Genomic DNA, 15915 nt, shown 5'->3' with positions numbered 1-15915 from the left:
AGGCAATGTTGGTACATTGCATCTTTGCTGTTTTTCAGGGCCGCATCCTCAAGCCCATGTACTAGCCATAGCTAGTTTCAAAGTGAATAATTCATTGTGGGGACATCCAAATGTCATTTTCATGTCATTCTTTTGCTTGGAGGCAGGAACTTCGTAATGAGTTCCAGCAGGCAATAAGATCATACCCGTGTCCTGTTGCAATCTCATTGTCTTGCACAGTGTCATCCTGGGAGCCCTGTGCAAGAAGCCGTTTCTACACTAATGGCATGCAAGCGAGGACGCTGTCATTTTGAAAGAGCAGTGATGGTCCCCCTTTAAAGTCAGCAAGGGAGCTTCCTGCCTAGGAGCAGCAATCAGCATTTTAGCATTTCTGCTAAGTGAGAATGCTTCTGATCCGAGCAGGGGGCATTTCACCACTGTTCACCGTAAGTTCCCAGTGTAGCTCATTACTGGGTTCAGAATAATCATCATTCCCCTAAAAGGATTGGTGAGTGGATGCATTAGATCCTCTCTTCCAGCATAAATCCAGCAGGCAGCATACACTTGTAAAAGTCAGGAATGGCAGAGTGCATATACAGGGTTTCTAGCAGCATTTGCAGCCGTACCCGACAGCATCTTACAGCCTTCAGTGTGGGGCTTACAGCAGGTTGTAAGACTCTAGGACCAGAAAGCAGCCTATTTTTGAATAGTATCTCAAATAATGGGCTACTTATCTGAAGCTGAGCTGTGGCACACTGCCTCAGCAAAAATGAGTACTAGTAGTGGTGACTCAGCGCACACTGCCCTCTTGCTGAGCCATGGCTCTTCAAAATCGGACAGGGCCTTTCCACACCCTGACACGCTCTTGCACAAGCTGTTGTTCCAAGCAGCCAAGAAGAGGCCTGAATCACAAAGCTGAGATCAGAATCTGGATCCGAAGCTTGCATTCCCCGGGGAGTATTTGAATACAGAAATTTTGTCTAAGGCTCACCCCAAGGATATGAAATCACTTTGTGAGAGGAAATCAAGATGTGCCCATTTTCTAGCTAGTGTTATCTGGGATGTGATGTTAATGTTCTGCAGGCAAGTTAACAGCATGGCCTTTGCTATTTAGAGTTGTAGCCTTGAATATGCAAGTGGATACTTAAACAAGTGGCCTCATTTTCACTTTTGTAACTGCTGCTCAAGTTGCTGGGTATCTGTGAGAGCAATAATCAAGGCAATTTCAGTTTCCTTCTTTAGAAGTGGCCACATGAAAGCATGGACCAATGAGGAATTTTCAGCTTAAGGCAAGTCCCTTAGGAAAGAAAAATAAAAAGACAGCCCAGGAGAAAATCAGCAGGTAAATTAGATTTATTGCATGTAGGTGATGTGTAAGATGGATAAACTCAGGGAGAAGACAGTCACATGCCTAAAGCATTAACCTGGAATCCCGGAGATTTTAGTCTAGCTCTTGGCTGTGGTGCAGAGTTTTGTGACTCTGGGATAGTCGATTAGGCCAGGATCTGCAAAGATGTCATCAAAGATGAGCCTGTCATCCTCAAAGGTCATTCCAGAGCAAGTTGATTACCTCTGAAGATTCAAGTTTTATGTCTTTGTGCCTGACTTCTCTATGAAATTACATAGCTGCATAGTTTGAAGCTGCCTGTCTCCCAGGAGATGTGTTTGAGTTACATTGACTCTTCTCTAGAGGTTCAGAAAAAGAAACAGCATGGAGGAAGGTTAGTTTAAAGGCCTTGAGAACAGAGTGATTAATATTTTTATTTTATTAAAGATCATACACACTTTATCAAACAGGAGCACAGGGTTGCCATGGGTTATGTGATTAAATAAAGTATCGGCACAGTTCTTAGACACAACAAGTACAGACCTCAGACAATGTAAGTGAAACTGTGTTTTCTTTTTGCAAAAGTAGAATTTGTGAGTTACCAAGTGTACTTTAAAGTATGGATCTAGAAGACCTTTGAAAGAAACATCACTTCCATTCTGTGCATTTTGCTGAAAAGATGCAAATTACAGGTAAGAGTTTATCTTTAACACTTTAGGCAATTTAACCTTTCAAAATGGAAACAGGATCTGTAATTCAGAGGGAGAGCCTTGCTTTCTTCCTTTCTGAAATAAATCCACCATATAAGCCTCTTGAAAGGATTCAAGCAAATTTCACCCTCATCACATTTCATAAACAAATAAACTAACACAGAAAAAAAACCATTTGAGTTGGATTATGGTTTTGCTCCACACCTTAGTGCCAGGAAATTCAGCTCCAGGTGACACATTGTATTTCAGTGCAACCTGTTTTGTTTTTGTAGTAATGCCAGTTATAGACACTAGCTGAAAGTTGAACTTCCTGCCAGAAGCTGGTGCATGTCACACTTCCAGTGAAGGATTTGCATGATTTATTTCTCTTGTGCATTACTTGACACAGTAATCTGATATTTTGCTCCCCACCCCTCCCCCGCATCGACAAGATTGCTTAAGTGAAAAACACTGCCAATATTTTCTTCTGGTATGTGATAAAGTGCAAGTAAGGTGGGAAAGAGTGTTTTGTCTCTCTGAAGTCTAGAAACTCATTAGTCTGAAAGATAAAAGAAAGGATATTTTCCTATTCACAAAAATGGCAGCAGCAGCCTCTTGCACTTATGCCAGAACGGGCTGTCCAGGACTCAGGTCCAGTTTTTTTCCTTTATTAATATTTGGCTTCGCTAGGAATACTGGGATTTCTTTTTGCAAGTGCTTCACTAACAACTTCAAGCAAGCAGGAGACTGTAGTATCATTTCAGCTTCTTTGTCTAGGCCTAGTTACCTTTTCTGTCATTGAACCATTGTAAAGATTATAACCAAACCCAGATATCTGATGCCCCTTTTCTGCTCTTATTTCTTGTCCAGGAAGATCTACCGATGTCCCTAAGGATGGAGTCATTCTCTGTTTCGCATCTGCTCCCACAGCCTCAGACTTAGCATGGGCACGCCTTTTGTAGGGAAACGCTAAGTGTGGTTATTTGGTACGGCTACTGGTGTACTGTGGAGAGTGTATGAAAGATATGTATTGAAGTCCATCCCCTCCCTCCCCGCATTTTTATTCTCCTTCCCTCCCTCTTTTCTGCCACAGGTCACCACAGTAAAATGCAGCACAATAAAATGTAATGACAATGCTTCCTAAGGCAGGCTAATGAGGAAGTAAAATTTTTCCCCACGCATCTTCCAGCCAGGTGGTATACGAAAGACTGGTAAGGCAGCAGTGCCTACGCATGAAACATCCTTCTCCCAGGAACCCACACTGAGTCTCATCCTCCACCATCTCTTCTGTTAAATACAAACAGTGTAAGCAATTCCTAGACCTGATGTTGCAGTGAGTGCAGGCATGTGTCACAGATTCGTAGAATTATTAAGAGCTCTGAGAGGATCAAGTCCAGCTGTCGACCCAACACTCCCAGACATCCTAAACCATGCCCTAAAGTGCCATGTCTGCATGTTTTTTTGACCATCTCCAGGGATGGCGACGCCCCCATCCCTCTGGGCAGCCTGTTCAGTAAAGACATTTTTCCTAATATCCAACCTAATCCTCCCCTGACACAGCTTGAGGCCATTTCCTTTTATCCTATCACTAGTAACTTGGGAGAAGAGGCCAACCTCCCCCTCACTCCAGCCCCTCTCAGGCAGTTGCAGAGAGCGAGCAGGGCTCCCCTCAGCCTCCTCTTCTCCAGGCTAAACCCCCCCAGCCCCCTCAGCCGCCCCCCAGCACACTTGTGCTCCAGACCCTGCCCCAGCTCCACTGTCCTTCTCTGGACACGTTCAAGCACCTCCATGTCCTTTTTGTCCCAAGGGGCCCAAACCTGAGCCCAGCATTCGAGGTGGGGCCTCCCCAGGGCCGAGCACAGGGGCCCCATCCCTGCCCGGCCCCTGCTGGCCACCCCAGTGCTGACACAAGCCCGGGGGCTGGTGGCCTCCTTGGCCACCCGGGCACTGCTGGCTCATGCCCAGCCGGCTGTCAGCCCCCACCCCCAGGGCCTTCTCCGCCAGGCACTTCCCAGCCCCTCTGCCCCAGGCCTGGGGCGCTGCCTGGGGTTGGAGTGACCCAAGGGCAGGACCCGGCACTGGGCCTTGTTAAATCTCACACAGCTGGACTCGGCCCATGGATCCAGCCTGTCCCGGTCCCTCTGCAGAGCCCTCCTGCCCTCCAGCAGATCGACACTCCCACCCAGCTTGGTGTCATCTGCAAGCTTACGGAGGGTGCACTCCATCCCCTCATCCAGGTCATTGATAAAGACATCAAACAAGACTGGCCCCAACACTGAGCCCTGGGGAACCCTGCTCGTGCCCGGCCACCAGCTGGGTTTAGCCCTGTTCACCACAGTGCTTTGGGCCCGGGCACCCAGCCAGTTTTTACCCAGCAGAGTATGCCCGTCCAAGCCGTGAGCCGCCAGCTTCTCTAGGAGGATGCTGTGGGACACAAAGTCAAAGGCTTTGCTGAAGCCCAGGCAGTCATTGACAGCCTTTCCCTCACCCACCAGGCAGGTGACCTGGTCACAGAGGAAATCAGGTTGCTGAGGCAGGACCAGCCTTTCATGAACCCATGCTGTCTGGGCCTGATCCCCTGGCTGTCCTGCAATGTATGCTGATACAATAATTATTTTAGAGACTATTAAGAGAACTAATGCAATTCTCTTGTATGCAGCAAGAGAAACGTGGGTAGCCCTTTTAGCGACCGCTATCCGCTTGTGGGTCCAGGCAGGTCCATAGTTCCACCTAGCGGCCATGTCTGATACAGCAGCCTTTTGTCGCTGAGAGCGTTCAGAGCTTGCTCTTAACGATATTAGAATCACAGTCATTAAGGTTGAAAAATACCTCTAGGATCATCAAGTTCAACCGCCAACCCAACACTACCATGTCACCTAAACAATGCCCTGAAGTGCCGCGTCTGCACGTTTTTGAACACCCCCAGGGTTGGTGGCTCTACCACCTCTCTGGGCAGCCTGTGCCAACGCCTGACCACTCATGCAGTGAAGAAGTTTTTTATAATATCCAATCTAAGCCTCATCTGATGCAGCTGGAGGACATTTCGCCTCATCCTATCCCTAGTTCAATTAAGAGACAGTTCAACACCAAATCCACAATCTGTATGTCTAGGAATGTGCTTTTCATCCACATTGAGTTCCTTCCACCTGACTGTTACTTATGTACAAGAGTGTTTTGCTCCCACCCTGGAAGCAACTGCTGTGTTGTGACTGAAATTGTTCCCCACAGTTATCCCTAGCTGTCATCCCATATTCGTAGTATTAGGTAGGATCAAAAGGTCACTGATGACATCTGACTGATACACGCTGTACCATACTTATATTGTATGTGATGAGTTTTAGAGGACAAGATCTGTTTCCTCTTTAGGTGTAACTCAGCTGTTTAAGATGGAGGCTTTCACCTTCCTGATCTGCTTCATATCAAACAGCACAGGTCCCACAGTAGCTCTGGGGGACTCAGAGCACCTCTCTCCAACAAACAAAAGTGACACTCTGTTTCTAACTTTTTATCCTTCTACACAAGTAATTTCTCTTTTCTCGAAAAATATTTGGTGATGGACATTGTTGGTGTCCTCCAGGGAGCGAGGGTATCCCTATGACCTGGGGCCGCACTGCCTGCCAGCATCCTAGCAGTCCTCAGCCCCAGTTTTTGCCAAGAAAAGCTGTGTTAACCCTTTCCCCCTTTTTAAAGTGTAGCCCTTTGATCACTCTCTCTATTCTTTCTTCTCTTTTCTAGTAATTCACCTGGTAAAGTGGCATCAACTTGTCCAGAGTTTACAGACATTTGGAGAAGTTACATTTAAAACTGGGCCATTTTGAAATCTAGTACCAACACAGGTGTAAATGAGAGGCAGCATGTCTGCAGTCTTCCAGCTCCACATGTAGCATGCTAGAGACCATACTCCTTTAGTCTTGTATCCCTTGGACAATTGCCTAAACCACAGAAGCTGCCTACCTTCCACTGGAAGAGCCTCCTTAACATTGTTTAATTACAAGGCCTCTTAACATATAATTACAAGATAAATTGAAGCTTTTTTTTCTGCACTCCAGAGCCCATAGAGCAGTCTCACACATGGTAACTCCAATATAATAACACTGACAGGTGTGACCCCCCTCCACCTGTAGGACAGTGATTTTTTTTTTCCAGCTTTGCCAAGTTACTACAAGCTTTTGTCAAAATGAATTCTGTCAGGCCTACAGAGATGTTCTTGGGCCTACACCACCTTGTGGTACTTCCACTCCACTGCATCCTAATTATCCTACAGTTACAGGGCAGGCACTACTGAAAGTACAAAGTTTACCTATATTGTAGTGTTGTTGAGTTCAATTAGCTATGAGTGCTAGTCGAAGAGGTTTTATTGGAATTTTTTTTCCCAGTTCTTTAGATTACACACTTGATAGCCTCGGTCATGGTATCAGAAACATCTATAATCTGAAGAGGTAAGAAAGAATCAAGATAAAGTTCTAAGGAACAAGCCTATTTTAAGAAAAACAGTTGGCATATCAAATAGCTTTTATTAGTACATCATCTTTACATACACCTTTTGAATGCAACAGCATTTACACCATTTATGTGTCAGGGAAAGCTTACAGTAACACATTTTTCTGGCAACAGGCTTTGTAAAAAACAGAGCTCAAGAAGAGATGAAGATCAACAAACTGAGAGCTGGGAGGAAGTATTTTTACACTCGTAACAAAATCCAAGAGCCAGAATTGGGTTTTATTTCAGCTGGTAAATTCAACACCAAATTATACATTTTACAAGAAAAAGTTATGAAACTCTACTTTGTAACAAGTGTTTTAACAGATAACTGCATTAATGAAAACATTTTTCCAGTTTTGAGAATACTTTAACAGCATATGATTACCATCACTTTCATTCCACAGAGCCCTTGGCAGTCTGTAAAAATTAAGTGCTGCTGTCACATGCGATTGGGCCATAGAAGTAAGATCCTGGATACAAACAAGATTTGAGTCTTAGGTCAGTCCTTTTTAACTAGATTTGCCATTGTGTTTGTTTGTAGTAGTAATATAAGAAAAGCAAAAAAACCCAGTGTAGACAAAGATCTTTGAATGCCTTCGTCTCTGGCACAGCAGCCGTAGGCAGCCTGGGAGATGGAGCAGAGCAAGAATAGCCATGACTCACATTAGGTCTCTGGTGCACTTGCTGCAGAAGCCAACAGGGGCCAGTGCAAGCTCACCACACCAGGCTGCAAACTACCTGCAGCCCAAGCCCAGCTGGCCCTGACAGGCTCCCTGCCCCACTACTTCCCTAGAAGCAGTTCAGCTGCTCCCCAGACCCCTTGGTCATCTCACCTGCTATGAGTCTGTTGCATTAATAGTAGAGTCTGAGGAGTGGCTGGGGGAGACCCTCCCGTTGAGTCACGAGGTTCAGACAGGACCCCCTTGCTTTCTAAACTCCTTCTCCAAGAGGAGCCTAGGTGCGGCTAAGTCCAGTCTTAGTCTCAGACTTGGTCAACGGTTTATTTTCTAGGGATCATAGACGTAACCACCCATTAGAGTATTTGTTGTTAATCACTAATTTGGCAGATGCCCAATTTAACATAAGGCCAGTTGCATTCAGTAACAATCACAGCTAGATTAATAAGTGGTGCAATTGATTAAAGCAACAGATACACAGGTTCTCTGGATTACCAGCAATAAATTTGCTAGTTAAAAGGCACACAAATACTCAGGGTGACTAACACTGCTTGGCTACAAACACATTAACAAATATGAAATTTATCTCCTGCATTAGAGATTTAAAGTGAGTCTCTAGAGACATTTTTAAGTTTTCACAGGGAAACACTTGGTATAACCAAGTGTTCAAATATTAGCCAAAAGCATCCCAGTGAGGGGAGAAGAGACCCTCAGCCCATCAACTGGTCCCAGAAGTCAGAGTGTTAACACAATGGTATCTTCCCTAACACCATCTTTCTCTTAAACTATTTTTATTCTATTTTTTTACCTTTCAGGTGGAGCTTGAGTGACTCTAGTCATACATACCTTTAAAAGAAGATGTAGACTGGAAACATTTAAGGTGCATAGCCAGTGAGGGGTGGTTGCACCTTAGAGGTGGATAGGTTTTGGGAAGGAATACCTCCATACCACTCCACCCTCCAAGACAACTCCTCTTAGAGTCAGTACACCAAGTTCTCCTGGCATTGCCAACATTTCCATGGAATGACTTCCTCACATGTCAGCTGCACTCCACTCTGAAAGCTTCTTCAATACTGTACCTTGTCTAAAAATCTAAGTTTGATTTCTAAGTCACCTCCATTGATTATTGCAGAGTCTCCCATAGTACCTTAACAAGGCAGGCTGAGCAGAGCTCGAGGCTGTAGCCACATTGAACCAAGGTACTAAACAAAAGCACGGTGATAAAACAGAAACAAAACGAGGACAAGAAATCAATCCCCAAGTCACAATCAGATCATCCTATACCTCCCCATCAAGTCAAGAGTAAAACAAAAACCATGCACTCTGCAGAAGAAAATCAGTAGGTTCTACAGCCAAGCATAGATTAGTCTACCACTGAAATAAAAACACCCACTCATACAACACTCCTCAAAAAGTAAGCAACTTCTCCAGGCTGAGCTTAAATAGGGTCGTGGGTCTGTGGGCTGGGTCAGGGGGCAGGGAGGTTCCAGGTGAGGCAAATCAGGATCATTAAGGTGAATTGGTGCCCTCAGTGCAGACACTGAAAGATCTTACTTTTCCTTTTACAGCCTGAAGTTATGGATGTGTCATTGCCGTATGAAGTCCATTACGCAGGGAAAAAGCGTATCCTACACCTGGCAGAGCCTTGCCTGTTGGTGTGGGGTAGAGGAAGTAAATGGTTCCAACCCCAGAAGAACATCACCATTGAAGAAATTTCAGGTAACAAAGGCAGCTGTCCATGACCAGCAGAGACAAAGGACTGTTTCTCTTTGAAAAGCGTTATCGTTTAAGTGCAAATCTGTGGTGTTATATGTCAATATTCACATCAGTTTTGTAAAAATGGTCATTGATCTGTGAGTCTTCAGTTTCAGGGTATTTCACTAGATATTCCTTATTTTTTCACAAAGGTGTCTGAAATTATGAAACGTATTGCTATAAATGAAGGCTTGAAAATTTAGTGCCAACTCTCGCAGTGCTACTGAGCTGACGGCTACAGAAGCGCCCAGTGGCCAAAAAGGATATATGCAGATCCAGGTGCTCTGGGAGAGGAGCCTTCAGCTCCCTGATCACATGGCTCCAGTAACAGCTGGACATTTACCACTCAGATGTGGTTCCTGTTTCTGCAATAACTTCTGCATAAAATTTCATGCCTGAAATTGCTTCCATTCCTGCACCTGTTAGAACATGTGTTCCCTGCACAGACCTGGGCGAGCATACCATCCAACTTACAGTCCTAAAGACACTCCTATTTCTCTACAGCTTTTTAGCTGATGAACATCGTCTCATTGGAGACTGCCTCTGTCACCCAACAGCCCGTGGTTCCCTGCGGTGAGGTCTGCTACCTGCAAGCATGGTACATTTCTCCTGTGTGTCGTATACTGTGGAAGCTGGGACTACACCATCCCAGAGGCTGAATTTGCATTTGCAGTGGGCAGCTTGTTCAGATTCTTCACTTGTAAGGACATGAGTACCGGCTAGAAGCAAGGTATCACCTGCAGGGCTGAGAATGACATTCAGAGGGATCGAATTCCAAACTGGAAGACACACCCTGCAAACAACTGCGCAGGGAAGAATCTTTCCAGAATTTCAGCATCTCCCAAACAGCTATTGACTTGTTTATGTTGCCTTACACAGGAACATGCAGATCTCATAGTCCAAATCAGATAGTGATTTTATATACCTCTGTTCCGTATGCCTCCGTTCTCATCTGGCTTTGTTTTCCCAAAGCTCTTCTAGACCAGAAAGACATGCAGATGCCCTCAATGATAGCATCAAATTTTAGCCTTGTAAATTCCCACGAAACCTACCGTAGGTTGTAAATGTGTTAGCCAAGCATGGAAAGAAGATTTAGCCTTTCAAAGCTAGAGACGCTGTTCTTTCATCCAGCACCACCTAGATGCCACCGCCTCTGCAACCGAGCTGACTTGTAAGTGGCACCATAGCATGCAGCGCTCACTGTGCTCTAGGGCCCTCCTCGGAAGAGTTTGTGCCCTGGATATCTGAATGAGGAGAATGATGTGATCCATACAATCAGACACTCTGGAGAAGAATATGAATATGGCACAGTAAGTACCCAAATGTATTTACTCTTGGTAAAATATGTCAGGCAGCTGAGCACCCAAAGGGGCTATTTGGTATTGTAATAGAAAAGCAGCATTATGGAAGGACAGGAGTGATCCAGAGCGAGCCGTTGCGGTGTCTGTGGGGTGATTTTCAGGAAGAAGATGGAGCAGAGTTGAGGAGTGTCCAAGTGCCAGAGGGTGAGCTTTCTTAGAGAGAACTGAGGAGTCACAGAGGCCTCTTCAAACCGCCAAACCCAAGGCAGAACCTCAGTGAGTCAGCCCAATCAGTTTTGCTTTGCCCTTTCTCCTTCGCAGTGCTCTCTGTGCTTGTGTGAGATTTTCAAGAGCAAGTTAATGAAGAAATGTTACAGATGCTTACAGATTGTCCGCTCTATTGTCTGTTTAGATGTCCAATGCAGTATAAAAAATTAAAAAGTCATTTCTCTCTCGGAACAATTTTTATGATGCACTTAAGGGATGTTACTTGCTTATGCAATCAATATTCATTAGGGAAGTGTTTTTAAATCTTGCACATTGCTGTTTTTATGCTAGCTTCTCAGCAGTTTGATGTATCACTCAAGTTATTTGTACTCAGCAGCTTACAATGAAGAACTTGTCTGTGCCGTGCAGAGACACCGGGACACAATGTGAAGAATGTCTGTGCTGTGCAGCGACTGTGAGCAGAGGAGCGTGGGCTGCTCAGACACAGGCAGGCTGCAATTGCCATGCATTCCCTGCATGCCCACCAGCTTCCGACTCCTCGCTTTGGAATCACAGAGCAACAACGAGAGAGTAGTTTCTCACGCTATTCCGTTACAACCTGAACACTTTTATGCACAAAGTGTCACATATGTAAGGATAACTGGAACTTATTTCAGTGTGCTTTGCAGTAGAGACAAACTGGGTCCTTATCTGTACAGGAGAAGTGCTGGTGTGTAATGGGTCTTTAAGGAAATCTGATTTTCTTCTAGAATGGATGCTAGAATAAATGAGCGTGAGTGTGCTCTTCATACTCTTTATCTGGACACCTGATACAAGAACGCATTAGAGGAGCTGAGCTTTTGCTAGGTGACTTGAGGTTCAATCTTCTAGGTCCCCTAATGATGCCATGTAATCTAAAAGGTTATTTTCCTTCAGTATTGATGGAGTTGCATCATTTTATGCCATCAGGAAACTTGGTCTAGTACATTCACATAAAATACGGTGGAGATGTCACGTAGTTTTGTATCACACCTTTACTAAAATAGCTTTATAATCTCAATCTCAGTAAAACATCTACTAAATCCATTTCCATATCCTCTCTTGTCCTTACCATTTTCTTGAAGTATGTAAGTGCTAGCAACGCTGGCTAGCACAGGTCGTCATTCTTTCTTAAAGTGACTTCCATTTCGTGTCCCAGAGCAGAGCACTGTGTGAAAAACTTGTGCTTTCTCTTGGCAAGCGTGAAGAGAATGTTATCTAGAAATATGGACTACTTTTGTTAACCTCTAAAGTGTTTACACAGAGAATAGCAAGGTATTCACACAAGTGCTCTTTAACCCATATCCAGCCTAGCATTAAGCTAATGTAACATTAGGAGGTGGTTTTTGCTTCATAATTATGACTCAGCGTCAGTTGCTATGAAGCAAGAATATTTATCTTAGTTTAATAGTACGTTACACTGCATTTAGGTGGTACTACACTATATAATAGTGACGCTCCTGAAATGCAGTTTACTTCAAACATTTTCCTCAAGTACATCTTGTGGTTTACACACAAAACAATTTACTGCTGAGGTCACCTCTGAAATTTGCTAGAGACTTGCGTGACCTCAGAGCATATCAGGATCTGGCACTGTGTAAATATTCAGAAGATTAAAGTCTGAGGAAAAAGAGATAATGTCTTTGAAGTCTGACCAGTAGGGTAGGGAACACCGACAGCCTCCCTGATCCCAGTACCATGCAGGCATCATTTGGCAGGGCTCAGGGCAGTGCTGCAGACCCTATGCTAGAGGTGCTTAAGCGTTTCATTACACAGTGCCATGTACTGCAGCAAATCATGAAAACAATGTGTGATTTGCATTGTGTTCATTAGAAATTAAGCTTGGAGTGATTACTGGTAGACCTTTTTATGTAAGGTTCACGTATTTATAATGTGACTCTAGGACTGATCTTCAGTGGAGCTGAAACATTTCCCCGTTCTTCACTGAGTTCATGGAGAAAATAAATATAAACTTGCATGTGTATGTCTGTGATGCAAAATATATTGGAATTAGAGTTATTGCTGAAGTTTGCTTTACAATTTAGGCCCTCTTAGGACAGGAGTATGCGGAAAATTTGGGCACAATAATCGTCCCCTCTCAAATAGTCATACAATACTTTGTAAATTGAATCTTCCCATTTGTACGCAATCTAAAGGCAAGCTTAGAAGCAACAGAAGAAATAGCTGGTTGTTTTGCAAGGGCAGTTGCAGCTGCAGCAGCTGGGTATGTTGTCACAGGAACAATGGTAATAGCTTCAAGTCAGAATTAAAATCTGAAGCTTCCTCAAAACTTTACTTTTAATGCGGTATGACTGTTTGGTTGTAGAGAGGAGTGATCTCATGTTTTTAAAAGGAATAGAAAATAAGGGACAGCCCACATTATGACTTGAGTGCTTTAAGAAAGAAGTAATTAAAGAAAAATCATTAACATTTTGGAAATGGGAGTCAGGTGCTACGGTCATATGGCCCTCAATTGACCATTACAGAGGAGTGGCCGGAGCATATAAGGATCCTGTATTGTGAGCGGGAGGATGGTAAAGAGAGTGTTGCTGAAGGGTATATATTTTTTTTCTGTGAGGGAAAATAGATGACAGTTTTTGTATCTTGAACACAAAAAGCCTTGGATTTAAACTCACATCTAGAAAGAAATTTGAGGAAGTAATGTTTATGGAAATCTTGTATTTGAGAAAAATCTGCTTCTGGAAACATTTAATGTGGAAGTGTTAGGGTTTATAAGTGCTGTGTAAGGTGCTTGGGTGTGGTGAGGTTTTGATTTTACTTGTAATTGAGCTTTAATGGGAGTGAGTGGCTGTATGATTGTAGCTCTTTGGGACAGGGCAGTTCTCTGTGGTTCTGCCCTTTATAATATTTTGTTGCTGTAAGCAATGAAAATCCTTGTGTGGATTCATAAAGCTCTGCAATATCAAATGGATGACTTAATGGGTGTGTACAACCAGTGCTGAGACAGGATGTATGACTAATGAAGATTCAGATGCTTGGGTAAGATATGCCCCTTGAACAGCGGCTCATGAGGATAAAGACAGTGATATCTCTAAGTTCCTTTTTCAGACAGGTAAAGGACAGTACCTGGGAGGTTCCAGCTCCCTTAATGATGCCAAAAACCATAGCCTTTAGCACATGTACTAGTGCTAATCTCAGCTGTGCTTTTTTTTTTTACTCTCTAAGAACCTGTGGCCCCCAAAATTCACAAAATGGTGTGTGTGAGGCATTATGGGCCATGATAGGTAACAGGTCGTTGTAGTGGATGTGTGTGTTACAGTTGGATTTATCTGAGCTCATCATCTGTTTCCCAGTTTCTATTTCCCATGCTGATCACTTAAGTCTGCGAAACACATCTTGGCACAAAAGCGATGCTGTTGACACTTCAGTGTGATGGCAGAAAATAATCTTGCTAAAGAATGGAGGCCCTTTGTGGGGTGAATCCAGTTGTTTTAAATGTCTTGATTTGTTGCTGTTACCAGCACTATCTGCCTGGTAATGGTTGTAATAAAAGGGGAAGAACTGATCATTTGTCCTATGTTAATTTCAGATCTTGTCAGTTGAGGATTTAACTTTGCATTGCAGTAGCTGGCTCAGAAAGTCCAAGTGTTTTCCATGTTTGGAGTTAATCACCTGAATTGGCCCAGAAACAGCTGTTTACAGATGATATCAGGGATTTTCCTTTTTACCATAAAGTAATCTGTTGTGAGCTAATGTATGTCCTGTTGTGTTTATCAAAAACACTTCCAGTGAAGTCCAGCACGCATGTATGATCTTGCCATGGCCAGCCTGCTTATTATGACTGTGTACTACAAAAGTAGAACAGGAATCTTAGTTTCCTGTTTGAGGTGTTCTTCTAGCTTTAGCAGTGTGCTTGTTAATGAATTGAGGCCAAGTTATTAAACAGCTGATCCTCAACTTGCAGTTATTTGTTAACTTAAAATTATCTTAATATTAATCATGCAAGGAGACAGAAATGTAACACAGCCTTTAAAGACTGAAGGAGCATCACATTTCCTGACTGTTCTAAACAAATGGTTACCATTTTATTTAAGGGATTAAGTAGTCTAACCAAGCTGTGTCTTGTTCTTAGATTGCCAGGGCATTTAAGCTATGTCTACTAAGAAAGAGGAAAGAAGCACGCTCCCTGTGCTTTGATTATTTACTGTGAAAGGAATAGAAACATTCCTAATTTTATTGGTGTATACAGAAAACTAATTCCTGCTGTGTAGCCCTAAAGACATTGCCCCCCTCCTTTCTGATGCAACACCTATTCTATTTATATATACCTAGTCTGCACTGATCAGTGTCTGCAAAGTACTTGGCAGGTAATTGTGCATGACAGAAGTGAGATCAGAACTAGGGCATTGGTAGTAGCTCACGTATGACAGTGAAAACTAGAAACAAACCTGAGCTGTGTTCATTAAGCCAGTGTAAAGGTCAACCCACCTGGTTTAACCAGAAATGAGAAATGGAGTCCTTTGTTACAGTTGGATTTTTTACTACTTCACTGTATTAATTTCTTACTGAAGAATCTTTCCATGAGTGTAAGTAATTTAAGCTTTGTGTTTTTTACCTTGCTTGTGAACTTAACAAAGCTATCCTTAAAAACTTAATCTTCAAAAAACTAAAACCAACCAAACCTTAGAAGTTGGGAGTCAGGGTGAAGCCTGAGTTATGCTGAAGGGTTAACATCATGTTGTAAGGTAACAATGTGGTCTTCAGTTCCAAAAATACTCAGGTACCTCCATGTCCCTAATAGCTTTACAGTGGAAGTGTCCAGCAGGGTGGTATGCTTGTCAGAAACAGGTAGATTCGACATTAACTTGGCTTAGAGACTTGAAGGCGCCAGGCTGTGCCTAGTCTCCTCTAGCTCTCTGATCCCAGAGCGCCAGGCAGTGCTCAGGTGTCTGAAGCTCTGACAGGAAAAATCAAACCTCTCGCTTTAAACAAGTTGGGAAGTTGTATGGATTTGTGTTAAACAATTGCAGAAGAGACGGACCAGCACCAGAGGTTGAGCTTGGTGTGAAGCTCCAAGCCCACCACAGCATGGAGCTTCTAGGCTGTTGTGAATTGAGCAAAAACTGCGTATGTTGTCTCCTTCCTGTGTTTAGAGACTTCGTAGGTTTCATTGGTATATAAAACATTAACTAGTCGTCTTGTGCAGAGCTAGATACTGCAGCATTAACTGTAATGGCAAATACCAAGTATATTGTGTGTACAGCAATGAGTCTGGCTCATGAAAGGAGTACAGCAGAGGATAATGATGTGATCAGGAATCCAATATTCAAGGGTCTGTTCTGCCTCTCCCTGACATAAAATTACGTAAACCAGAAGTAGCTTGATATAAACCACCATGCAGTAAGATGAGTACAAATGCAAATACAGGCGCAGTATTTTTCATGCTCTTGTCTCTGTGGCCTGATGACTTTCAGTTTTAGGCTTGATGCTGTGAATAA

At 43.4% G+C, this 15915-nt stretch overlaps 2 long non-coding RNA genes across 2 annotated transcripts in view; both read left to right on the top strand.

Annotated features, from left to right (window-relative positions):
• The window catches only part of LOC135313306 (uncharacterized), an 89081-nt gene extending 86082 nt beyond the window's left edge, over window positions 1-2999 (top strand). Inside the window, exons 2-3 of the long non-coding RNA XR_010372922.1 lie at window positions 1895-1998; window positions 2866-2999. This is a non-coding gene — a long non-coding RNA (uncharacterized LOC135313306). The remainder of the gene's footprint in view (window positions 1-1894; window positions 1999-2865) is intronic.
• Window positions 3000-8726: 5727 nt separating this feature from the next.
• On the top strand, window positions 8727-11155 carry LOC135313305 (uncharacterized). The gene is made up of 3 exons (XR_010372921.1): window positions 8727-8873; window positions 9414-10219; window positions 10812-11155. It is a non-coding gene; the product is annotated as an uncharacterized LOC135313305 (long non-coding RNA).
• The last annotated feature ends 4760 nt before the right edge of the window (window positions 11156-15915 follow it).

This window comes from Phalacrocorax carbo, chromosome 4 (genome assembly GCF_963921805.1).
Source record: "Phalacrocorax carbo chromosome 4, bPhaCar2.1, whole genome shotgun sequence".
Lineage (NCBI taxonomy): Eukaryota > Metazoa > Chordata > Aves > Suliformes > Phalacrocoracidae > Phalacrocorax > Phalacrocorax carbo.
Note: the sequence above shows the minus strand (reverse complement) of the source record. Positions and strands in the feature narration are given on the sequence as shown.